We start from the raw sequence: 27,009 nt of genomic DNA, 5'->3' as shown, positions 1-27,009 counted from the left end.
TCCTTCCTTCCTTCCTTCCTTTCTTCCTTTCCTTCTGTCTGTCTGTCTTCCTCCCTTGCTCCTTTCCTGCCTTCCTTCTTTCTTCTTTCTTTCTTCCTTTCTTTCTTTCTCTCTTTCTTTCTTTCTTTCTTTCTTTCTTTCTTTCTTTCTTTCTTTCCTCTTTTTTTGTTTGTTGTTCCACTGCTCTGATTAATGACTAATGAAATACCAAGACAGTTACAGATTATGTTCAATTTGCAATCATCAATTAAATATTGACAGAGGGATATACATTTCTAAGGATTTCATGAACATAGAATGAAGGAAGAGGCATTAGGCAGGATATAGGCCCTCAGCAACTTATGGTTTTGCATGTGCCTTGAAGAAACACGTCATGAATTTCAATCCATTTTCTTCTTTAAGCATACTTACCATTTCTTTATCTTCTGCACATAAGCTGTGCTTTCAGCAATTATCTGCCTCTTTTTGTTCAAATTATTTACATTAGGCCTGTCTGTGTGCACACTTCAATGTTCCTTTTATTTCATTGCCATCAAACCCTTAGTGGATGTTTTTGTTTACCCTGCAGAGTGCAGGTGAAGATTATTAAACAGCTTGGTTTAACCACTAGCTCTTTAAATCCCTGTTCTGTCAAGGTCTTAACATTACTTCTGGAGATATATTATATTCTGCCATTACCAGCATGGTTAATCTTGCCATGCTCTGGGACACAGAATCCACTGACTTTGAAGAAGGTGTAAACACAATGTTCTTAAGAAAACTTTTCATTTTCCTACTAAGGATCTAGTTAGCCTTCCTTGTATCTCTAATTGTTTTTTTTTTCTTTCAAAGGTGGATGGAAAGGTAAAAATACCCAATCACTTATCTGAAACAGTCAGTCCTTGACCTTTGAAGCAAGTGCAAAAGTCACCCCAAAACAGATCTCAGTATGCAAGGTAGATTAATTTTTCCTTGTCCAACCTGCAGCTTTAGAGAATCTTGAACACCGCCTCACTCTTATTTCACCCTTTTCTGATAAAGTTTGCTGCTGTTTGTCTTTCATGTTGCAAGGCGAGTACCCAGGCTGAAGCTTCTCAAATTTCTGTAGCTTGTCTCTGATTGGTTGTTTTATTGTTCTCTGTTCTTATATTGGCTCAAGGACGCTCTATCTCAAAGCTTGTTGCACTTCTCCTCTGTATGTCTCTACTGGTAAATACTATCCAATCCTTACAGGCAGGCAAAAACAAAGCCATGCTGGTGTTGGCAATACATTCCCAGCTCCAACTCTATACAAAAGGCTGCAAAATTCACTGATTTTAATGTATTTCTTTCCTTCCCACCACTTTTAAAGTATCTATATTATAGATTCTAATTCCATCATTTCTTTCTTCCCTCCCTCCCAAACCAATCTACCCCTCCCTGTTCCTTTTCAAACACATAGCCTCTGTTTCCACTAATTGTTATATATTATATATATAATATAACACTAATATATATTCCTAATAAATAAATACGACCTGCTCATTCTGCATGAATTTAATTTCCTTTATGTTTTCAGGCATTTTTTATTGGCTATTGACTATTGCCTATTGGTTATTGGCTTTTGGTGGTGGTCTCTTTCTGAGGAAAGACTGTCTCCCCTCAGATTTCCTCAGTACCTCTGTTTGGTGAAGGCCCTCCTCCATTCATGTTACCATGTCTATTGTGACTGTCCTTTAGAACTTAATCTCAAAGCATGAGTTGATCAAAATAACTATTTCCCAGGGTTATATCAGTGAGTATTACCTCATAACATTCATATTACTGTGACAGTGATTTTGTGGATTTTCATTAATTTTATAATTTATTTATTTTATTATTTTTCAGTGCTGAAGAGCAAGTCCAGGTCTCTGCAAAGGTTAGCCAAACAACATATCTATGAGTATAATTTTTGGCTGTTTTTGGTTATGTTAAAGGAAGAGTACTTTTAAGAAGGAATTATAGTATATATTTTATGATCTATACACTCCTTCATTTTACAGGAAATGGATTAGAAGATTTGTAAAATGTTCTTTTGTGATTTTGACAAGGTGCATGCATCTTAACTGAAATATGACAAGGTAAAATGCATCTTGATTTACTTTTCTGCATGTAGAAATCAGTAACATAAGTTTATTTTGGCAGGCCAAGTAAAAATCTATCTTAGAGAAATCAGCAAAAATTTTATGTTAATACCACCTCTTGAGAGCTATCAAATAGCAAGCCCAAACTCATTCAACTGTAGGATCGGTAAAATATTATTTTTCTTTTCTGAAAATGATGTAGTGACATGTCTTTTTTAATAATATCACCAAACATATTCTGTGGAAAATAATCAAAATATTGAATATCAAAATTTTTAGGATGGTGTAGGAGCTTTCTTAAAATATTGTCATATCTAGATTTGCTAAGTTTAGGGAAAGAGTGCATTTATTTAAGGTACTAACTATGGTTTCTTATGTTACAGATCATAACTTTAAGTCTTTTAAACCTTATCTTTAATGATGGTTCTTAAACACCTTATCCTTGTAGCCCTCCACCCACCAGAGTTAGTGGAAAAGAAAGAATACAGAGAAGTGAAATTGTTTAGAAAGGTTCTTTGGAGCAACTCCTGTCTGTGTTATCTGGAAATTAGCAGTTCAGTTCACAGGTCAGCAGGCAGTGGCAGCTCGATCCACTTGCAAACACTATGGATACACTACCAGTCCAGTTCCATAGAGTGGGGCTAGCAATAAGGTGACATGAGCAGGCAGAAACAGCCAGGCCTCATCACCTCAAGTCAGCAGTAGGGACAAAGAGAAACATGAGGATAACTTCTCAGTGGTGCCTCTCTCAGGGAAGCTAAGGTCAGGGATGATACAAGACCCACAAGTGTTGCTCAGCTAGCTATACCAGTAAGCCACGCTCTCTCTCCATCACTCCGAGAAGTCCAATAATTTATACCCTCCAAACATCATGTGTTCTCCATGTGCCTTGCCCCAGCACGGGTCTTGCCTCAGCATGGGCTTTGCCTCAGCACATGCATCCATCCAACTTGAGCCCACGGAAGTGACAGCAAACTGCAGCACACCACCAGACCACTGTGCTCTCCTGACAAATGCAGTTCAACAACCCAATGTAAGATGGGCCAATACATGCACGTTATTAGCAAAGAATCCTTTATCTTACATGCTTTCACATGTTTGCCTTAACAGATCACCCTCTCTTTTGTGTCTGCTTCAGCTAGACGTTCCTTCACAAGTCTGCCTTAGCCTTTCATACCTGTGTCTACTTTCACATATGTGCCTCAGCAAAACACCATCCTTTTGTTTCCAGGTCAACAGGTGGTCAACAGGTGGACAATGTATGCCTAGCTTTTGTTGAACAGCCTTTCTAATGTAGAACAACTGCTTGAAATCAAAGCAAATGTAAAATAAAAGTATGATATTCCTTCTTCCTTTTTTGCCATTAGTTTATAAAGAAAGATGTTTTAGAGAACACAGTAACTAATGGAGTCAGAAAATCGTTTCAGGGGCATTTAGAAAATTGATGTTCAGAACTTCCGGTTTGTAAAACATGACTTATCTAATGTAGATTAGCAAACACGTAAAAATTAAAACACAATTCCCAAAATTATTGTGCAAATATTTCTCCCAAATTTCAACATTCCCTCCTGGAAAAAGGAAATAAGCTCTTAAAAATTGTAAGTCTCAGGAAGATCAGAAAGCTACAAAGGATCCACAAAGTTCTTTCTCAAGGTTAGCAACAGCAGTCTCGGAAAGGGGGCTGTCCCCAGGTCACACCAGTGCATTGTGTAGGGAGCGCAGCAGATGCAACTTTTCTGAGTCATCACACATGCTTGGATCATCTTCTTGATGGACCTCCTTTGAGTTGATTATGTTCCTGTCAGTAACACCTCATTCATGTCCTTGCAAGTAATTTTGATAAAAATGATTGATTCAATGGAACTGAGAACGGGACCCCCATTGAAGGATTCAGAGAAAGGACTGAAAGAGCTTGAAGGGGCTTGAGACCCCATATGAACAACAATGCCAAGCAACCAGAGCTTCCAGGACCTGGGCCACTACCCAAAGACTATACATGGACTGACCTTGGGCTCCAACCACATAGGTAGCCATGAATAGCCTAGTAAGAGCACCAGTGGAAGGGGAAGACCTTGGTCCTGCCAAGGCTGGACCTCCAGTGAACATGATTGTTGGGGGGAGGGCGGTAATGGGGGGAGGATGGGGAGGGGAACACTCATCTAGAAGGGGAGGGGGAGAGGTTACGGGGATGTTGACCTGGAAAACGAGAAAGGGAATAACAATTGAAATGTAAATAAGAAATACCCAATTTAATAAAGATGAAGGGAAAAATGATTGGTTCACTTAGCCTCTCTTGGAGAACTCATTATTTTGGTAAGTCTTTGGTTGCTTAACTTGGGTGAATAGTAAAAGTTATGAGATAATTAAACTAGACTTAGTGCTTTACTCATTTATTTTTTGTGAAAGGCATCGAACCTAGGACCTCATGCATGCTGGACAAGCATTCTAACACTGAGTTACACCTTCAGCTACCAAGGATATTAAAAATTTAGATGCTTAAATAAAACGAAACTACGTTGAAACTGTCATAAAAGAACTATGAAATTCAAATCTGAGCAGTGCTTCTCAGTCTAGTGAGTTAGCAGTGGTGGTCCATGCCTTTAATCCCAACACTTGGGAATTAAAGGTAGGTACTTCTCTAAGTTTGAGCCAAGACTGGTCTACAGAGTCCCAGGACAGCTGGGACTGTTACACAGAAAAACCCTGTTCTCGAACTACCACCCTCATATATATATATGTATAATATATATGTATAATATATATTATATATATAATATATTACATATATGTGTGTATGTGTGCATTATATATATAGATATAGATATAGATATAGATATAGATATGTTCTTTCTATATAACTAAGAGATAGTGGTTCAGGGTATTGACATCTGAAAAGGTAGAGGAGACACAACCTTGGAAGACAAGGGGATGGATATGATTTCTTGAATGAATACAGAGCCCTTCAATCCATAACAGAAACCAGAAGAACAACACACATTGCCAAATGAAGAAGTATATTACCTTCCCTTAAGTTGGAAGTCCAAAACTTTGAGGTCAAGCATGAATATATGAACTTTGATGTAAACATTCATGAGGTGTAGTAAGTTAATGAACATACTACCCTGGACTCTCTAGATCTTAAATCAGTAACAAAAGCAAAAGCACGATTATGCTTTGGGCAATAAATACAAAGCACAGGAACAATGAAAAGAAACAAATGTGCCACAAATGAGCTCAGCATATAACACTACAAACTGTCTATGGGGGAAATGCTAAAAAATAGACAGATGGCATAGTAAAAGGATACGAAAAATGCACAGAAAAATAATGATTAATGACCTTCACAAGAAATTGAATATAGAGAACTACAAAGGAAATAAATGAATCCTTAATAAATTGAATAATAATTTAAATGGAAATAAAGCTTATGAATCAATTTTTTTCTAAAACCAATAACACAAAAATAATGATGGAATGTTTTAGACAAGTGGAAGTTTAGCAGAGTCATTCAGTGGTTTCACATATGCTAAGGTCTTCCTTTATTTTCTGCTGTATGTTTAGACAATTCTTGCTATCTGTGGAGTCATGACATTGTAGATTCATAATGGAATTCAAACAAAGACTTCATGAGTTGATTTCAGAAAGAAATTGCCAGGTTCAGTTCACGATCTCTCAAGATCTCTGTCAAAAGATGAAAATTGCTTTATCAGTATGTGGACTTAATTAGATACAGTGGGCAAAGTTAGATTATCAATGTTTTTAAGTAAGTAGCATGGGACAAAACAAACAAGCCAAAACAAAAACAAAACAAAACAAAACCGTACCTGTTGTTCTGAGAACTACGTAATGCAACAATCAAGACACACTGTGGTCAAAACCAGAAGAAACACTGGTGAAGAAACAATTAAGACATTGGCAGAACTGAGGCATTTACCTCCTATGCAAAATGGAAATGAAAAATGATAATGACATAAAATATACAAAATTTATGGATCATAGCATTATGGGTTCAAAATGTATTTGAAATATGCAGAAAATGGCAACAAAAATAATGGGAGAATGTCAATACAAAAGGAGTGGGGTTTTCTAAAACCTGAAAAATGAATATATCCTCTGCCAGGAGCCTTTCCAAACACAGGTTCTCTCTGAAAAGCATCTGTGGATGGTTTGTGGCAGAGGGACCAAACATAGTTTTGAGAGAGTAAAGCTTTATAAAGGGTATTTAATCTCCTTGATTCTTCATTATTTTGGGGCCAGAAATCAATGGCTTCAAAGCAATTAACACCTGTTGTTTAAGGGTGTGTGGGGCGGGGGTGTCATTAAATAAAGGATATATTGCTAGAGCTCCTTCTTCTGGCCAGTCATCAAGGAGACTTCACTGATCAGGCCGATTAATCCTTTGTTTACCAGAAAAGAAAGAAGGAAACACATTGAAACCACACACTAGATGTAGAGGAAAATTACTACACCACTACATTTGGATGGATGGATGGATGGATGGATGGATGGATGGATGGATGGATGGATGGATGGATGGATAGATGGATAGATGGATAGATGGATTGATGGATGGGGCAGAGACCCCAAAACTCAAAACCCATCATCTTCATTTGTTTTTTCTGGCTTTTTATGGACAAAAGTTCTTAGAAAATTACCTCACAGATAAAATGTTACACAAAACAGTAGTTACAAAAGGATGTTCATATTAAGTTCAAAGCAGTGTTTCATTCTATAAGTCTATTATAAGTTCAAAGTCTATTATAGGTTCGCATTGCCTTGTTTTATCATAATCCACACCTGTGTCTTCTGACACAGAATGAATGTTTGTCCTTAAACACAAATTTCTTCCAATCCTATTTTTCTTCTTAGGGTACTTATGAAAGTTCACTGCATTTACTATTATTCTATTCTTGATTTTATGTTAATCACCCTAGCAAAACAACTAAAACATCTCTTAAAACTTTCTTCCTAAGATTATTTGAATCAAACCAGGAACTCTATAAAAATCATCTATTCATCAAAACATTAACTCATGAAAGTTTATCATTCTATTGATCTGCAGGAAACTTCCTCAAATGCCAAGAGTTTACTATTTTAATAATGGCATGAATGGCATATCAGCTTCCAAAAGCATTTCTGAGATGAAGTCTCTTTGGGACCTTGACTCCCAGACCTCATCTGTCTTGGTCCATGCAAAAAGGTGGGCTATCTCCAGTAAGTTCACCTCCTAGCCTTTGCCTTTCCCGGATGGCTCCTGACAGTCCTCAGACTGAAATTAAAGTACCAAAGGTGGTATATGCGTATTCCAATGTATCATACGAAGAAGCATGCCTCAAATCATACAGAGAAAAACCTCAAAAGAATGAAAAGGGCAGATCATACATAAACACATAAGTTTGACAAGTAACACATCTTATTTTCTTTCCCAAGAAAGGGTAGAATAAAGTGCAGCAATATCATGACTGTTTTGACAAAGACAAAACAAAACAAAACAAAACAAAAAACATTCTGACACATAGTGATTCCAAATACTATCTTAATAGTATTCAAAAATAATAATGGTAAAGCTTGCATTCAATAGTATAGAAAGAAAGGTTACTATTAATACAACCCACTAAAATAATTACTGGAAATTTTGAACAAAATAAACTGAAAGTCAAGGGAAGTTGATTTTTAAAAGCAATTAAAATTAATCTGGTGGGTTGGAGACATGATTAAGCGATCAAGAGCATTGGCTGCTCTTCTAGAAGTCCTGAGTTCAATTCCAAGGAACCACATGGTGCTCAAAACTATCTATAATGTGATCGGATGCCCTTTTCTGTCGTGCAGGTGTACATGTAGATAGATAATTTATTTCATAAAATAATACATGTACATAAAATAATAATCTGGCACATATGTAGAAAAACAAGTAGAATTTAAGCATTGACAATATTGTTACAATAACAATCACTAGAAGAAAATTGAACTTAAAGGCTATTTATGGAATGATTACTTAGAAATTTGAGGAGCTGAGTAGTTAAAATTTTTGGGGTCATAGTAGAAAACACTGTTAAATCTGGCTCTATTAAGATGAAATTTTGATTAAGCCTACTGCCTTGGCTAGCTTTATGCCAATTTGACAGAAGGTAGTGTTATCTGTAAAGAGTGAAACTCTATTGAGAAAATGCCTCTATCACAAATATTCAATGTAGAGCATTTTCTTAATTAGTGATCAAGGAGGGAGGTCCCAGCTCATTGTGGGTTGTCTTTCCCTGGTGGTTTTAGATCCTTTAAGAAGGCAGGCTGTACAGGCTATGGTGACCAACCCAGTAAGTAGCACTGTTTCTTGACCTGGGCATCAACTCCTGCCTCTGGCTTCTGACTCTATATGGATTCCTGTCCTGGCATTCATTCTCGGATGATGCACAGACTATGGAAGTATAAGCGAGTAAACCCTTTCCTCCTCACCTAGCTTTTGGTCATAGTGTTTCATAACAGCAACAGGAACCCTAACTAAGACACCAACCAAAACTAGAAATAAACAGATAAATCCAAAATAATACAGTGTTTGTGGCAGTTTCCTTAAGAAATATCCCGTATAGTTTCTGGCAGTTAAACACTTGGTTCCCAGTTTATGGAGCTGTTCAGAGGTAGATGAACCTTTGGGAGGGATGCCTTCATGTCAAAAGTACATAGCAGGGGTGGGTGCAGGCCTGGTGTTAGAGGAAGGGATTTGACTGTTTACAAGCTGAACCTATTTCTTGCTTGCTCTCCTTGCTTTGTATTGTGATTCAGATTGTGAGCTCTCAGCTTCCTGCTGTTGCCACCAAGCCTGCTGCTTGCAGCCATGCCTCTGTCAGCTCTAAGGGATCTCACCCCTCTGGAACTGTAAACCAAGATATCCTCTTTCAGTTGCTTTTGGGCATGGTGTTTTATCATAGCAACAGAAGAGCCACTCATAGAGTATTTTAACGAAAATTCAGTGATGTAAAAGAAAATCAAAGACACATGGAGACACAAGAAAAGTCATCAAAGAATGAATAGTCTATATTTCACAAATTAAAGTTAGAGCAAGTAAATATAATTTTCTTTTTTTAAAAAAATAAAAGATTACAAAGATACATGCTATTGAAAGATAACTTCCTGGAAAGAATTATAAGATGTTGCAAACAAAATAAAATGTCAGTGTCAGACTGCGGTAAAGTGAAATAAATCAAATTCAACATCATAATATATAAAATACAAGTGAGAAAAAATCGGGAGCCTAGAGAGATGACACAGAAGTTGAAGAGCATGATGCTCAATCAAGCAAACCTCAATTCAGATCCCAGTGTCCTGGGCCTCAGTGGGAAAGCCTGTAACTTCAGTCTAGAGTTCTGACACCTCTTTTGCCTTCTGATTGGGCACACACACATATGTATACACATACTTACACACACACACACACACACATACACACACACACAAATAAGCAAAATAAATCTTTGTAAAACTTAGAATTGTTGAGAAGCAATAAATCATACAATAATAAAAAAAAGATCAATCTATCATACAAATAGATAGCTAGCAGCACATGGCAACTTGGCAAGTCAAGAGCCAGGTAAGTCCAGTGTAAGGTACAACCACAACTCTGTTTATGGCGTTCTTTCACTTTTTAGAGCATAATTGCATTACTTTAGTCTCATGTGTACGGTATCTCTTTCTGCCAAGGAATATCAAACTCAATCCTGAAGGGCACTTAGCTATTTTATTTCTCATGGCACCATTAATCCTATTAGTCTTTAGTATTTTGGCCTCTTGAAGATCACTGTAGAGAAAATAAATGAACCCAGTCCTCCTGATTACCATTCAATGCAACATTTCTCATTATCCTTAAGGAAAAGTAGACAACAGAAACCGAATCAGGGGACATAATCCATCGAGACATGACTGCGATGAACAACTTCTATGTATTATTTGTAATCTTTTAATAAGCACCTCAGAGTATGTATATGCATTATTTTGCAACATTAGGACTTTTTAATCTGAATTTCTAAAAACAAACTTATAGCAAAACTGTCTCCTCAGAGGCTTCACCCAGCAGCAAATGGTGGCAAATGTTGGGACCCAGAGCCAAACACCAGGTAGATCAGATGAGTCTTGTGGAAGAGTTGGGGATATAAGTGAACAATTTAGAATCAGAGTTGTCAAGGAAACTGAAAGCAGACCCAGAGAGTCAACTAACCTGGGACAGTAGAGACTCATATAGCTTGGGTCACCAACCAGGGAGTATGCCGGAGCTAGGCCTAGACCCCCTAAACATTTGTAGCAAAAGTATAGCTTGGTCTTCATGTAGGTCCCCTAACAAGTGCAACAGCACTGTCTAGGTCTCTGTTCCCTGTCATTACATCCCCTTCCCCACTGCCTGGCTGGACCTGAGTAGGAGATGGTGTGCCTAGACCTGTTGGGACTAGAAGCCTCATGGTGGGGTAGTACCCAAAGAGGAATCCCCTTGAGGCAATGGGGAGATGGTAGGATTGAGAAGAGAGGAGGGAGGGAAGCTGTCATCAGAATGTGAAGGGGATAAAAAATTTTTTAAAGCTCTTTACAATGTTACTAAAAAGAAAAATCATAAACAATAAAATTGATAGACAAGTAAATTGTACATTATCAGGCAGCAGGCTATTTTCTTATTGGCAGTAGCCTAAATTGCATTCCGTAGCAACAGAAACACAGGCTACAGGGATGTGTTTTCAGCGTTCTAACATTTCTCTCTTGGTATGTTAATGCATCTCTCAGCACAGGTAATGTTACCTCTACTAGCAAAGGCTCCACCAGCTATGAAGAGAAACGCAGAGCGAATACAAATTCTGCTTCTCGTTGAACATTTCTCTGCTACATCAAAAGTCCCTCAGGGGCTGATTGAATTCATTAAGAACGAACAGAAATTCTAGCCATTCTTTTCTTTCTGGCCAAGATGCCAGTAAGAGAAAAACCAACAGTGGATCAGTGTAACTGCCAAGAATCTAATGATATAGCCTAATATTTACAACTGAATAACAGTAATTATAAAAGTTTCAATTACACAGTGCCTGGCACCACAGCAAGAACTTGGCATTCACACTTCATTAACCTACACAATCACTATTGCTGTTCTCATGTTTTAGTTCTTAGGAAACTGAGTCTAGAAGCAGCAATTGGTAAAGTATTTGCACTATCAACATGTCTCTCTTCACTCCATCGTTCGTATCCTTTCTATAAACCACAGATCCTATCAGCTGTTGGATTGGCTCTTTGGTCTTGGAGAACAGACAGATCAGAACACTCAGGAAGCTACACTGAACTGATTTGAAAGAAAGTGTCTGCTGAATTTATTATATATCTCTTGTACTGTGATAGCTGAAGATGAAATTTGTCTACGTAGAATACAATTTCCATATTACCTTACTAATTCGATTCGTATGTAATAAAACTCACCACTCAGAGACAGCTATTGAACCTTTAGTGTAACTACAAGTTTGTGAAATGATCAGTACTATTGTATTTAGAACATTTTTATTAGTACCAAATAAACACCTTGTCATAAGGAAAAGCCAGGCACTATTCAGTCCCCTAGTTTCCAAGAAACCATTAGCTAACTATCTTTATATTTCCTACTTTTATATATATTTAATATGTATGAAGTCATACCTTAACTGACCTTTGAGTAAGGCTTTTTTATGTATAGCATATTCTAGGTATACCTATCCTGTAACATGGTTAGAAGTTCATTTCCTGTTGTATTTTAATTCCTGAGACAGCTTAAGGGAAGATAAACGTATCTGTACAATCTTCAGTGGAAGAGCATAAGCTTCCTCCATTTCTCTGGTGTGGGCTAAATTATATCTGCAATATCAATGAAGCAAGCTGATATGACAAAAGGCTATGACAAATTCTTTCTTTCTTTCTTTCTTTCTTTCTTTCTTTCTCTTTCTCTCTCTCTTTCTCTCTCTCTCTCTCTCTCTCTCTCTCTCTCTCTCTCTCTCTCTCTCTCTCTCTGATGGACAAATATGTGTCACAGAGTGAGGCTATCTACTCTAATACTGGAGCACACATTTAAACAATGTGCAGTGAACACAAGACTTAAATGAGTTTCCATGTAGCTGATGAACACATGGTAGAGAAAACTGAATGGTCCATTCAGGCACTACACCAATGATGTTTGTTTCACCACAGAAGCTTACAAAGTGTGCCAAGAATTCATAGTGCATCTGTTTGTGTGTCTTTGTATAAGGAGGAGGCTGAAGTCAGGTGCTAGGTGAGAATGAATAGAGAGCAAAAAAATGAAAACTAGATGATCAGAAGGTAGAAGAATCAAACAGGGGTGATGACTCAATCTTGCTCTCAAGGATTGTATATAAAGCACAAAGCCATTTTGTCATCTATTAAGATAATTAGTAAAATGTCTTTTAATATGAAAGGCCTTTATTGCTAAATGTTAGTTTGGTAGTTTGAATAGGAATGGTGCCCACAAATGGTGCTTGAGTGGTACCATTAGGAAGTGTTTCCTTGCTGGAATGGGTGTGGCTTTGTTGGAGAAAGCATGTCACTGTTGGGGCAGTCTCAGAAGTCTCCAGATGTTCAAGCTACACTTGTGTGGCTCAGTCTCTCCTATTACCTGTGGAGCAAGATGCAGAAGTCTCCATTCTTTCTGCAGGACCTTGTCTGCTAAGTTTCTCTCCATGACCATAATGGATTAAGCCTCTGAAGAATAAGTCATCCCCAATTAAATATTTTCCTTTCTAGGAGTTGACATGCTCCTGGTGTCTCTTTACAGCATTAGCAAGCCCAAATAGGACAGTTGGTAAACTTCACTGTAAACCTTTTATCATGGAAAATGATTCCTTCTAGACAGACACATTTTCAGGAATTAATTAATATTTTACTTTGTTGCTAAAATCATTTTTGTCTTAAAAAATTATTCACCAAAAGGGTGAAGAAATTTATCCCTAATACCTTTTCCACAGTGTAAAATACTGTTTATGAACTGCCAAAGTAGTTTGAGTACCAGAAAATGTACCAAGTATCTTCTCCAGAGAAATGGCAATGGTCTCTGCTGTACAGTTTCAGCATTAATTTATGTAAGTTCGCTAACTTAACTACAACGTTATAAAAACAAGTAAAAAGAATTCGTGGTTTTATTTCGAAAAGACTTGCTTTCTATGTTTCCATAAAAACTAAGGATACTAAGGAAAATGAAATATAGACAAGAAACCTATCCCTAAAAGGGAGCTTACCTTTCAGGACAGTTCGGAGAGGCATATACTATGGATTTACTCTGTGTCAAAAATCCCTACAATAGAAACGAATGCACAAATTAACACACTGTTCAGCCTGGGCTTGTACACAGTCCACATTTATTATATTATCCCTTCTAAAATTCAATTAGGAAAAAGATAAAAATTAGATACAGCTGGTTTTAGCTTACAGGTTTCATCCTCTGCTGTGTCTTGGTAACCAAATGTCTTGACTTGTCAGTTTTAGACTTTCTTCAAGTCAGCTGAATGTCCATAGAAGTTGGTAATATTTTGCATTTTGTAGTGTTTGGATTCAAATCAAAAGATTATTGGGTATACATTAAACAGCTTTTAAAATAATGAAACTAAAGCCTTTATATGTCTTGTATAGGGTTTTGCTTATTTGTTTTAGGTACATGTGTACATAAAATACTGAGATAATAAAACCAGCAAAATCATACTTCATTTAATTATGGCATGTCTTATCTCAAAATCTCCAAAGATAAACTTTAACTGTGAAGTGAGGTTTGTCAAAAATCACTAAATTCTTGAAGAACTCACTTTTTCCTACATCCTAATGAGTTATACCTCTAAATACATGTGTGTGTTTGCATATCTTAATTTAGATTCTAACCAAAATAAATCACTTCTAAATAATTGTGTTGTTTCATTAGTTGTAAATTATATTCTACACATAGACACACGCCATATATATATGTATATATATATATATATATATATATATTGTTTATTATAATACCGTGTAAGAGCTTAGCCACTGAGTAAAACCTTTACGTGTATAAGTTTAAAGGGGAAAATACTCAACACTGATTAAATTCAGTAGAGGTGATCATAGCAAGTCAAACAAAACATATTCTTGTATCCAGTCTCTCCTAGAACAAGGTAATCTTTTGATATTTGGAACGAATTGTACAATCAGACAGCATTTACAGGGAAATGAAAGTATAACATAGAAAGGAACATAAATGCCTAGAGTCCACTCAATCATCCATTCAGCTGAGTACAATTTAAGTAGTCAGTTACAATGTAGCTAATTGTATGTAGAGCCTCAAGCATCCTTCAATGAAACTACATTGAGGTGTGTGTGTGTGTGTGTGTGTGTGTGTGTGTCAATTCCAATCTGTGTCCTTCTACAAGAAGTGCATTCTGAGTTATATTTAAGTACATAGTACATTATACTTGTGATAAAAAAAATTAATTTTGTTGGGTAACTATAAAAATGACCTACTTGTTTGCAAAAGCATATGTTGATACTTTAAAAGTAAATATCCAAGCACTGGTCCTGACACTTTAAACATGTGTGGAGTTAACTTTTTCCTGACGCTTTCTTACATATTTCAAATATGATTATGCCAAATATAACAAAATGTTACTTATGGAATAGGAAAAAAACGCCCTTCTATATTCATGGTAGATGAATCACAAGTATACCACCATCTGTTTAATTTGAATATGGTCAGTCACCAGCTGTATGAGTTGTCTGCAAAAGTTCAGTATATAATTTAAATTGGATTTCATCTCCTTACATAAAGTCACTAAGGCTCTACATTGTTTATAGCTTCAGAAACATTTATAGCATCAATAAATAACAACAGCATCAATATCACAATCCTGATCAAAATTCTTTGAGAGAATACTAAGATATCTCTTTGTCTCTGTCTGTCTGTCCATCTTCTCTCTCTCTTTTTTTCTCTCTCTCTCTTTCTCACACACACACACACACACACACACACACACACACAAACACATTCATAGAATTAAAGTAGAGATTATCCTATTACACAGTTAAGGTATGTTTTTATTAAAATGTGTTTTCCTTTGAATGCTCAGGTTCTTAAACAAGTTGTTAGCACGATATAATATTTCAATTATTTACTAGCCATATGATCCTCCTGAATTTGTTATTTAATAAAACATTTAATATTATCTATTCGTAAAATATAGAAACATAAATTACCCTGAAGTAGTTACATAAAGGTGTGGATGGAGCACAGCTGACAGATTAACAGAGCAGCTCACTTCCACACAGAAGCCCTATGGTTGAACCCATGACTAGGTAAGACTTGGCATAGTAGCACCTGACTCTAATACAGGCTGAAAATAGGAGAATGAAAAGCTTAAGGTCATCTTTACCTAGAAAGTATTCTGAGGTCACCCTGGGAAGCATGAGATCTAGTTTAAAACCAAACAACAGTAAAGGTGAGCAAGAAGAAGATGAGAGAAAACAGAGTGATTAAGGATTGATCTCATGGACTTCCTTCGCTATCATTACTAATGAAGGTCTCCACCTTGTAATGTACCATTCACTGTAATTGGCTAGAGTTTTGGAATCACCAATAATTAATTTCATACTAAGTCAATATGATTATTTTATAGCACTTGAACACAACAAAGAGAGTTTGAAGGTTATAAAGCAGGAATTCCTGACAGACGAAGTTAGTTTGTTGAGAATATCAGAAATGAAATAACTCATTCTTACTCCTGAACTCCATGAGAAGCATGGCTTTCAAATTAGGGTGACAGTGTGAGAAGTAGCCATATATCCTTGTTTGTAAAGCCACTAGCATTTCAGGTCAGGTGTTTTGTAGCTTTGTATTCTTAGATTGATATAATTTTGCCAGCCATATGCTTCCTATAGCCCTTCTCACATCAGCTAGTTCAAAGTTTTATATGACACAAGTAAATGACTGGACATAAGAAAAAGTTCCCTGAAAGCAAGATTTCTAGAAGGGGGTACAGAGGCCTGATTTGTGCCTAAAAGTCCACAAATTGTGTGTGTGTGTGTGTGTGTGTGTGTGTGTGTGTGTGTGTCTGTGTGTGTACCAGCTCTCCTGAAAGGAAATGTTCATGTACCAATTTTCCTGGGCAATTAATAAAACCACAGCCAGGTATATGATAAAAACTGTCATATTTTCTATTTTTCTTCTATGAGTGAATGCATATTCATGTGTGAGGTATGAATGTGTGAGAATGTACAGGTACACTTATGTGTGCATACATGGAGGCCTAAGGACAACCTCAGGAGCCATTTCTATGCTTTAATTAACCCTTTCTCCTCCTTCTCCTCCTCCTCCCCTTCCTCCTCCTCCTCCTCCTTCTCATCTTTCATTTTCTCTTTAGAGGTAGGGTTTGTTATTGGCCTTGAAGTTGCCAAGTAAATAAGTCCACTGAGCAGTGAGCTTCAGGAATCTAACTTGCCAGGAGTGTGTGCGTGCGTGCAGGCCACCATGCCCTGCGAATATTATGTGGCTTCTGGGAACTCATGTCAGGCCTTTACATTTGCAAGCCAAGCACTTTACTGACTGAGCCATCTCCCTGGGGGCATTGCTTTCATTTAGTATTTCAGAGAGTATTTAATAATGAAAAAGAAAAAAAGAATTCTTGATGTCATATGGCTTGCTGTCAAAATGAAACGACTAAGGGCATCAAACTACCCACACAAAGCAAAGGAAGAAATCTTCAATTGTAGCTAAGCTGTAAAGGATATTTTTGGAAAATTCTTTTACTGAAATCCAAGCATTTCAGGATGACCGTGTATTTTAAATTTCTCAGACACATGTTTTATCCATTATTTGTTTCTGTCACAGTGTTTACCATCATTTCCCAATCACACCTTTTATGATAGGGAAGGATGGCTTTTGTCTTACTTGTCAGTTTGAATTAATACAACCTGGGACATAATAGGTGCTCAATAAGTGTGCTCGACCTATTAACGTCTCCAACTTGAGACAAAGGGCTGTGTTTTAAGAATGAGTACTATTCTGTGATGTATTTTTGTATACTCTGTTCTCTCAAGGGCACTTCTCATGATGCTGAATTTGGTCCTGAGAAGAATAACAATCAAGAATTGTTTATTTAGTCCTCATTGAAAAATACGTTGAAAAGCTATTCACATTAGAAAAAGCTGTTTAAATATAACTTTCCATCTTAAGTGCCAGCATGGGCAGAGGTGAAGCAGTAAGGTTCACACCTATTTAAATTCCTTTAGATTCAGGATTTCTTATTTTTTTATGTGGGAAAGGAATTACTCTTGTTCTTTCTGATTGGCTAACTGTAGATATGGAAAAGGAAAGATGTAGCACCTCCTCGCTTGTAGAGAGATTTTAAGCCAGCAATGTGGCTTCTCTGGCAAGGTCTGTCTGATCATGCTGGAACACACGCACACCTTAGGACACCAGTTTACTTACTCTGGCTGGAATAAAGACACGCCTTTAGCATATATCTTTAATCCCAAACAAGGACACCTCATTGAGGAGGCAACAAAGTGACTCAGAGAAAGATTTGGAACGATGAGTCAGAGATGAGGTACACCCAGCTCTCATAAGAACAAACAGGAAAGAGAAGTCACTCCAGAGCAGTGCAGGGAGAGAGCTGAGTTGAGTTCCTCCAGTTCCACTCAATTTGTGCAGGCAGTACAGTCAGGGCAGGTCAGTTTGTGGAGTTCACTGGCAGCTTTTCCAAGCAAAGCAATTCAGTCAAACGCCAAGCGTGGCCAATTTGAATCAGTCAGTTAGAGAGGCCTTTGAGCCAGAATAGCTGAGTTGATTCAACTAGCCAGAGAACAGAAAGATCTAGAAAGTGTGACTTTATTCAGCAGTAAGTCTCAGAGGCTGACAACATCTAGGCCTACCCTAGCAGATGGAGGCTGTAAGCAAAACCTTCAGGGTCCAGGCTTGTAGAAGATTAGATTGTATGGAGGCTAGAAGCTTCCAGGCCTAGGTCTAGGGATAGTTAGAGAGAAATGCTCTGGAGCCTAAGTCATGTATTCATGTAACATAGATATGGTTCTTATCTCATCCCACCCTCTAAGGAAATAAAAGCAATATTTACCCTCAGTTTTCTTAAGCTCGGGTGTTTCAGACTTAAAATAAGGTTAATAATGATATTTCTAACTTACAGAGCGATGAAGGAAACGACAGACAGGTGGAATACTCAACAATATATACAGATAAACCCTAGCTATATCAATTATCATTAAAATTATAAAACAATTATTGCTTTCTAGATTTTCTCCACGCTTTAACCTGTTTCCTTTCAAGCAGTTAAGCTTTAGCTATGTTTTTACCATGAAGTGAAAAGGTCATCTCTGCAAATGGCCTGAATGTGTTGGGGACAAGGCTCGGGTGACAGAGAGTTTGCCTTAAGTGCTCAAAGCTTAGGGCTTGATCCTCAGTACTGCATCCACAGAGCACAATGACACATGCACTCACTACCACTACATGAGAGAAAGAGGCCAGAGGATCAGAAGTTCAGTGCCATTCTCCAATACTCAACAAATTGGAGCTCATCTTGCAGCAGATGAGAACCTGGCTCAAAGCCAAAATGAAACAAACAGACAAACAAATAAAAACAGATAGGAAACTGATGAAAAGTTGACAATTTAATGGACAGATGAATCTCTTATGAGGAAGACTGTATAGACTTTTCATACAGATGTATGTATAAATGCAGTAGGAAATTCTAGAATACCAAAACAAAGCAAAACCCTAAACCTCCAAGGTTACTACAGAACCTCCAGCAATGTGGCATTGCTGGACAAATCATGTCACTGTGAGGTCCACCTTTGAGGTCTTCTATGCTCAAGCTATCCCCACTATGGAACATAGTCTCCTGCTGCCTGGGGATCAAGGTGTTGAACTCGTAGCTCCTTCTCCAGTACCATATCAACCTGCATGTTTCCATGCTTCCTGCCATGATGATAACGGACTAAACCTCTGAAACTGTAAGCTGATCACAACTAAATGTTGTTCTTTATAAGAGTTCCCGTGGTCTTTGTCTCTCTCCACAGCAACAAAACCCTAACTAAGACTGTGTCCCATAAGACACGGGATGAAACCAGCTCTGGAGACAGAACTGAATTTAAGCTTCAACAAGAAATTGCTTCATAAACACAATCAATTTGTATTATATCTTACATATCAACTCGCTCAACTCCTAAAAAGACCAAGATTAATAACTCTAAAGGCACCTTAAAAAAGACCGTGAGAAGATATGAAAACACTCTAACCCAAGTAAATGTTTAATAAATGATAGTGTTGTTATTAATATAGCTGGTGCATGAATGGGTAGAATGAAGGAGCGAAAAAGGTTGCCATTCAATATCTATTCATATTCTAAAAGGACATTTTACTTAAAGGTCTTTTCCTATGTCTATCCTCTTTTGCTTAGGTTATTGATGGCATTTTCTATCACTGAATCAGCAGGCATTTCACATGGGTATTTATTTCCTTCACAGGTAGTTAAAACCCAACCTGAATTCTCCATGGGAGGTAAAGGTCACGCAGACTTTAAATTATCCATGCGCATTTCTGGAATTTCCATTAGCTTTGCTTGACATAATTTACTATTAACATCAGGGTTATTAAACTAATACCAAGCAAGAGATTACATTTCAATGCAGTTTTCAGTGGGAAGTGGAATGCATTTCTAATCATGCTGTCTAGCTACAAGCAAACAAATGGTGACTTGATTATTTTACCATTATCACAATGAATAATATCAACCACTGAGATCACTAATGGGTTCCCACACACACACATTCAAAGTAAACACTACAACATGATGCATAACCGGCTTTCCGGTTATTAAGAGATAATCACATCCTTGGGACTTTCACTGGGCACAATAAGTGGCACCATTAGACTATGGCTATATCTTGATAACAAGGGTTCCTGCAGATTCCACAACGTGAGAAAAAGCCATTACCTTAGGGAAAATGTCTTATTTATTTTGCTGAATCATAAAGCTGACAGTTTTAACTAACAAGCAGTAGTATTCCTGACAAGACAGTTACAGTTTCCCTGCAGAGTACTCAGGCACCATCGCCTACAAGGGTATGGCATAAGTAGCCATTTTTGAAGATTAATTATTGGGATTATTCACTATGAGTTAATAGGGCCGGGTACTATTTAAGGGCTCAGAAATTAGTGAGTTTATTTAAGGCTCGGGAACAGCACTGGAAATGGACCAGGACTTGTAAGGTTAAAATGTGAGATTCTGAGGCCTCACCCTCATATGTTAGGACAGTTCATCTGAGAGACTAAGACAGACCTTTCAATCTCGGTGTGGTCCTAGGAGAACCAATCAGTATTATCTGAACAATCAACAATGAAATATGATTTGTAGTTCAGTTAACAGGAACAATAAAATGCCATGAGAATTTGGTGCTACTCTGTAGGCAAGAAAAGGCATGGGCATAACATGCAGGTTTTATTTGAGGATATTTAGTAGAGAACTGTCATCACTCAAATTACCGAGAATGTTGGTATTGTCTAATGTCTCTAAAGTAAGACAGAAGTTAGGCTTCTCGAGTCTTATCTTTGTAATTTAGAAAATTTGTAAATAAAGTTTGTTGCTGTGGAAACTGAAGAAAACACTGAAATTGACTGCATTCTATGACACCCCATGTCTACAAAGTCAGGACAAGTTGTTAGATCAAATCCTGGTTAGGCACTCCTCTAATTACCTTAAATGTCACATACTCACACACACACACACACACACACACACACTCACACGCACATTAAATAAATACAAACAAATGCCAGAATCTGCTTTGGAACTATTTGAAAGTTATTTTCTAGAACGACTAGGTGTAAAGTTGCATTTGATAATACACACCTTTAGTCCAGGCATATGGGACGCAGAATAGGAGAATGGCCAGTTATAGAACAGCCTGAGATATTCAGATGGAGGAGAGGGAGAAAGAAATAGTGTACAAAAAGCCCATCATCATTCTAGTCAATGACCACTGCACATCTCAAAAAAATGTGCACAATCTATATGTGGGCAAAGGAATAGTGCTAACTGGGGAGGCACCAGTGAACTGACAACTGCTGGCTTGGCTAGTAGAATATATGATAACTCATTTCTTCTGATGCCAGAGTGATGGCTTCTATGCACTTGGACATTAAACCCTTCTGCAGTTATCAATGATATTTGGAGAGATTACTAGTAAAACCTGAAAATGTTACATGAATATATAATTTCCTTTATGTGAGAATTTATTTATATTATGTGAGAATTAATTTCTATTCTGTGAGAGACCTCACTTGCAAATCTCTAAGAGAGAGTACTATTCCAGAAATATATGTATCATGAAAGAAAAATTCTCAAATTTATCTGTAATAACTAAAAACTCAGGACATAAAAAAAAACATTCTCAACAGTAAAAAAATCTCTCATGGGGGAATCACCATTCCTGACCTCAAGCTATACTACAGAGCAATATTGATAAAAACTGCATGGTAGGGGCTGGGGAGATGCCTCAGTGGTTGAGAACACCGACTGCTCTTCCTGAGGTCCTGAGTTCAAATCCCAGCAACAACATGGTGGCTCACAACCATCTGTAATGAGATCCAATGCCCTCTCCTGGTGTGTCTGAAGACAGCTACAGTGTACTTATATACAATAAATAAATCTTTTTAAAAAACTGCATGGTATTGATACAGATATAGGCAGGTAGATCAATAGAATATAATTGAAGACCCGGAAATGAACTCATATACCTATGGTTACTTGAACTTTAGCAAAGAAGCCAAAACTATCCAGTAAAGAAGGAAAGCATTTTCAACAAATGGTATGGGTTCAACAGGCAGTCAGCACGTAGATAAATGTGAAATGAGCCATTCTTATCTCCTTGTTCAAAGCTCAAGTCCAAGTGGATCAAGGACCTCCACATAAAACTAGATACACTGACATTAATAGAAGAGAAAGTGGTAAAGCACCTTGAACTCATTGGAAAAGGGGATATTGTGGGGATCGGGTGTGGCAGCAGTCCCAAGATGGCGCCCGGGACTGCAGCTAAGTGTCATGACTAGCGCCTGACTTCCTCACACCCCTGAAACTAGCCACATCCATTGTGAGAGCTGCGCAGGCGCACCATGACGCAATATCAGAGATATAAGGGAGTGTGCTTGGGGGCTGAGGGGGAGAGAAGAAAAAGAAAAAAAAGATTCCTGTTCTCGTGTGGTAAGGTTCCTGAGAAGAACGCTGTGTTGTCGCTCCTTTCTGCGGGACGGAGACGAAAAAAATTTTCCTAAACAGAATACCAATGGCTGATGCTCTAAGTTCAACAATTGACAAATGAGACCTCATAAAACTGCAAATCTTCTGTAAGACAGAGGACACTGTCAGTAGGACAAAAATGGCAACCAACAGATTGGAAAAAAATCTTTACCAACCCTACATCTGATAGAGAGCTAATATCTAAAATATACAAATAACTCAAGAAGTTAAACTCCAGAGAAACGAATAGCCCTAATAAAAATGGGGTACTAAGCTCAAAATTCTCAACTGAGGAATCTCAAATGTCTGTGAAGCACTTAAAGTAATGTTCAGCTTCCTTAGTCATCAGGGAAATGCAAATCAAAAAAACCCTGATATTCCACCCCACACCAGTGAGAATGGCTAAGATCAAAAACTCAGGTGACAGTAGATGCTGGCAAGGATGTGGAGAAAGAGGAACACTCCTTCATTGTTGGTGGGATTGCAAGCTGGTATAACAACTCTGGAAATCAGTCTGGAGGTTCCTGAGAAAATTGGTCATTTCTACCTGAGGACCCAGGTATATCACTCCTAGGCATATACCCAAAAGATGCTCCAACATATATCAAAGACACATGCTCTACTATGTTCATAGCAGCCTTATGTATAAATGCCAGAAACTGGAAAGAACCCAGATGTCCTTCAACAGAGGAATGGATACAGAAATGTGGTATATTTGCACAATGGAGTACTACTCAGCTATCAAAAACAATGACTTCATGAAATTCAGAGCCAAATGATGGAACTTGACAATATCATCCTAAGTGAGGTAACCTAGTCACAAAAGAACACATATGATATGTACTCACTGTTAAGTGGATATTAGCTTTTAAAAAAAGGCTCAGAATACCCACAATACAACTCACAGACCATAGGAAACCTAAGAAGGAAGACCACATCAAAGTGTAGATGCTAGAGCCCTACTAACTACTCAGAAGGGGGAGGAAAATAATCTCCAGAAGTAGAGGGAGAGAGGAGGGGGAGTATACAAGGGCCCTGGTTCAGATACAAGAGAACGTAGGAGAAAAGTACAGAGGGTCAGGGATATGAAAGTATGTGGGGAACTGGGGTAGCTAATAGAAAGTCCCAGATACCAGGGACCACAAAGTAGCTGAAGTACCCAACAAAGGCAAGGTAGAGCCTGGGAGACCATCTCCATTGGATAGGCACGGCCCCCGTTTTAGGGATGGGGCCACACACCTACCTCAGAAAAAAAAATTCAGAATTTCTCCAGTCAAAGGAAATTCAGGGACAAAGAGTAAAGGCCACCAAGAGACTTCATCACATAGGGATCATCCCATCTGCAGACTCCAAGCCCAGATACTATTGCTGATGCCAAGAAGAGCTTGCTGACAAGAGCCAGATATGGGTGTCTCCTAAGAAGCTCTGTCAGTGCCTGACCAATACAGATGCTGAGGATGCTTTCAGCTAAACATTGGACAGAGCATGGGATCTCCAGTGCAGGAATTAGGGGAAGGACTGAAGGAGCTAAAGGGTTTGCAAACCCATAGGAAGGACAACAATTTCAACCAACCACACCCCCCAGAGCTCCCATGGAGTAAGCCACCAACTAGAGAATACACATGGAACAGGCCATGGCTCCAGCTGGATATGTAGCAGAGGATGGCTTTATCTGGCATCATTGGGAGAAGAGCTGCTTGGTCCTGTGGAGGCGGTATGCCCCAGGGTAGGGGGCTGAGGTGGCAGTGGGCAGGAAGTGGGGGGAGAACCCTCATAGAGGCAGGGGGTGATGGAAGGGGATAGGAAATTTGTGGAGGGGAAACTCGGAGGAGGAATACCATTAGAAATGTAAACAAATAAAATTACCAATAAAAATATGAAAAAAAATGCATCATACTTCAATAGTCAGTGACCTGTATTTGCACTGTGGGTCATAGGTTACTAGTCTCAAAATATCTATGCTTCAAAGGTGAAGAGAGCCATCACTGAGTTTTTAGTTTGTATAACAAAAAAGGAAAAAAAATTTACTTCTCTAAATTAACAATCATCAAATTAATGTGGATTTTCAGGAAAGTAAAATTACTTTTGATTAGTATTATTGGGATATATAGGTTTTATCACTTCTTGAATTTCCATTGAAGAAAACAATCATGTTTAGTAAAGGAAAATTTTTTTTCTTTCTCCTTGATAAACCACACAAGGAATGTCAATGTGTTGGCAGTGTATAATACCAGAAAATGTAAATTTCCAGGTTTCACCATAATCAACAGGAACTTGGCACAGGTAGAATGACAGCCCATCTCCCTGTGTTTCCCAGTCATCTATTATGCCAATTTCTGGCATTCCACAACTGTCATATAATGGGATATGATATAAAATATACTGAATATTTAAAATTTGATATTTCCTATAAGTACTTGTAATTTATTTGACAGCTGTTTTGTTGAGTAGGAAAAGAATATTGCACCCATATTTCTGTACAGCAAATGGAAGACAAACAAACAAAATGTACTTTTGTAGAGTCAAGATTGCTCCGTGAGAGTGACTCATAGAACCACGACACTGGGCAAGTGGGTGATCACACAACCACTTTCTTCTGGACTCCAAGGGTACCAAGCATTTATGTGGTATGCAAATATACATTCAGGCAAATACCCATACATATTAAAATAAAAATAACTATATATTTAAGAACAAAGAATGCGATCCAGCAGTTTCTGTAGCCAATAGCAGAATTTTTTGATGTAACATACCTGTCGTACATACCCATCAATTTATATATTTGTGTATTTATTACAGCAAACTTATAGCCAACCTTAAATTAATTGAGAGATACTCAAAGCAATTTCACTAAAATAAGGGACAAGGTAATATTGTCATGTCTCCCCATTTATATTCAATTTACTTAAAGTTTTAGCTAGAGAATAAGACAACAAAAGGAAATGAAGGGGGTACAAATTACAAAGGGCCAAGTGTCTTTATTTGTAGATGATATGGTAGAATACATATATGACCATAAAACTTCCACAATGGAACTTTTCCAGTCATAAACACTTTGAGCAAAATGACTGGATACAGATTAACTAAAAAGATAGGTAGATAGATAGATAGATAGATAGATAGATAGATAGATAGATAGATGATAGATAGATAGATAGATAGATAGATAGATAGATAGATAGATAGGTAGAGAAAGCAAGCAAGCAAGCAACCAAGCAAGCAAGCAAGCAAGCAAGCAAGCAAGCAAGCAAGCAAGCAAGAAAGAAAGAAAGAAAGAAAGAAAGAAAGAAAGAAAGAAAGAAAGAGAATTTTAGTACCCTCCTATACATAAATGACAAACTGACTGAGAAGGAAATCAAGGAAACAAGCACCTTCCATAATTGCTCAAATATTTTAAAACATCTTGATATTACTGTAACCAAGCAAGTGAAAGAGTTGTATGATAAAAACTTCAAGTCTTTGAAGAAAGAATTTGAAGAAGATACCAAATGGAAATATGGAATGATCTCTCCTGATCATGGATTTGCACGATTAATATAGTAAGAAATTCTTTTCTACCCAAAGCAATCTTACAGATTCAATGCAGCCACCATCAAAACTTCAACACAATACTTTACAGAACTTGAAAAGACAATTCTCAGCTTTATATAGAAAAACAAACAAACAAACAAACAAACAAAAAACCCAGGCTATCTAAAACAATCTTGAACATTTTTAAAAGACCTAATAAAGGTATTACCATCCATAATTTCAAGTTGTACTAGGTATAATAATAAAACCTGTATGATATGGACATAAACAGATATGTTGATCAATGAAATAGAACTGAAGAAACAGACATAATTTCACATACTTATGGAAACATTTTCACATACTAATGAAAACCTGATTTTTGATCAAGAAGTTAGAAATGCACACAAGACAAAAGAAAGCATCATCAACAAATGGCACTAGTCAAAATGGATTCCCCCCATGTAGAAATGTGTAAAAAGATCACTGTTCATCACTCTGCAGAAAGCTCAACTCTAAGAAAATAAAAGACCTCAACATAAAACTAGATACCAGATACACCAAACCTGATAGAAAAGAAAGTGGGGAATTGCCTTGAATGCATAGGCACAGGAGATAACTTTCTTAACAGAACACCAACAGCACAGGCATTAAGATCAACAATAAATAAATAGAATCTCAGGAAACTGATAAGCCTCTGTAAGGCAAAGGACCAAGTCAATCAGATAAATCAACAGCGTACAGATTTTGAAAAGGTTTTCCCTAAGTCTACATGCAGTAGAGGACTAATATTCAAAATACACAAAGAACTCAAAACTATATATAGAACAAACAAAATCATCCAATTAGATATCAGGTACAGATCAACAGAGGAATCTCAAATGGATGAAAAATACTTAAAGAAATGCTTAACATTCTTACCAGAAATGGTACGTTTACACAATGGAGGATTACTCAATTCTAAAAAAATTAATTAAATTAATGGAGGCAAAGGGGTGGAACCAAAAAAAATATCATCCTGTGTGAGATAACCAAGATGCAGAAAGAGTAACATGGTGTGTATTGACTAATAAATGGATATTAGCTGCGGACTAAATAATAATAAAGCTACAATCCACAGATCCAGAAGGTCTAGTTAAAGAGGAGGGTTACAG

General features: G+C 37.4%; 1 protein-coding gene and 1 long non-coding RNA gene across 11 annotated transcripts in view; one reads left to right on the top strand and one right to left on the bottom strand.

Moving 5' to 3' along the window:
- Cntn4 (contactin 4) overlaps positions 1 to 27,009 on the bottom strand; it is a 997,076-nt gene that overhangs the window by 750,586 nt on the left and 219,481 nt on the right. For 8 of the 10 annotated variants that reach the window (XM_063285419.1, XM_063285414.1, XM_063285416.1 and 5 more), the window contains exon 3: positions 13,319 to 13,374. The exons of the other annotated variants lie outside the window; for them this stretch is intronic. The gene's annotated coding sequence lies outside the window, so the exon portion shown is untranslated. The remainder of the gene's footprint in view (positions 1 to 13,318; positions 13,375 to 27,009) is intronic. 10 annotated transcript variants of the gene reach the window in all.
- LOC120102503 (uncharacterized) overlaps positions 18,867 to 27,009 on the top strand; it is a 64,504-nt gene continuing 56,361 nt past the window's right edge. Inside the window, exon 1 of the long non-coding RNA XR_010065896.1 lies at positions 18,867 to 19,061. This is a non-coding gene — a long non-coding RNA (uncharacterized LOC120102503). The remainder of the gene's footprint in view (positions 19,062 to 27,009) is intronic.

Source organism: Rattus norvegicus, chromosome 4, assembly GCF_036323735.1.
Source record: "Rattus norvegicus strain BN/NHsdMcwi chromosome 4, GRCr8, whole genome shotgun sequence".
Classification (NCBI taxonomy): domain Eukaryota; kingdom Metazoa; phylum Chordata; class Mammalia; order Rodentia; family Muridae; genus Rattus; species Rattus norvegicus.
This window is presented reverse-complemented; position numbering and strand designations above follow the sequence as displayed.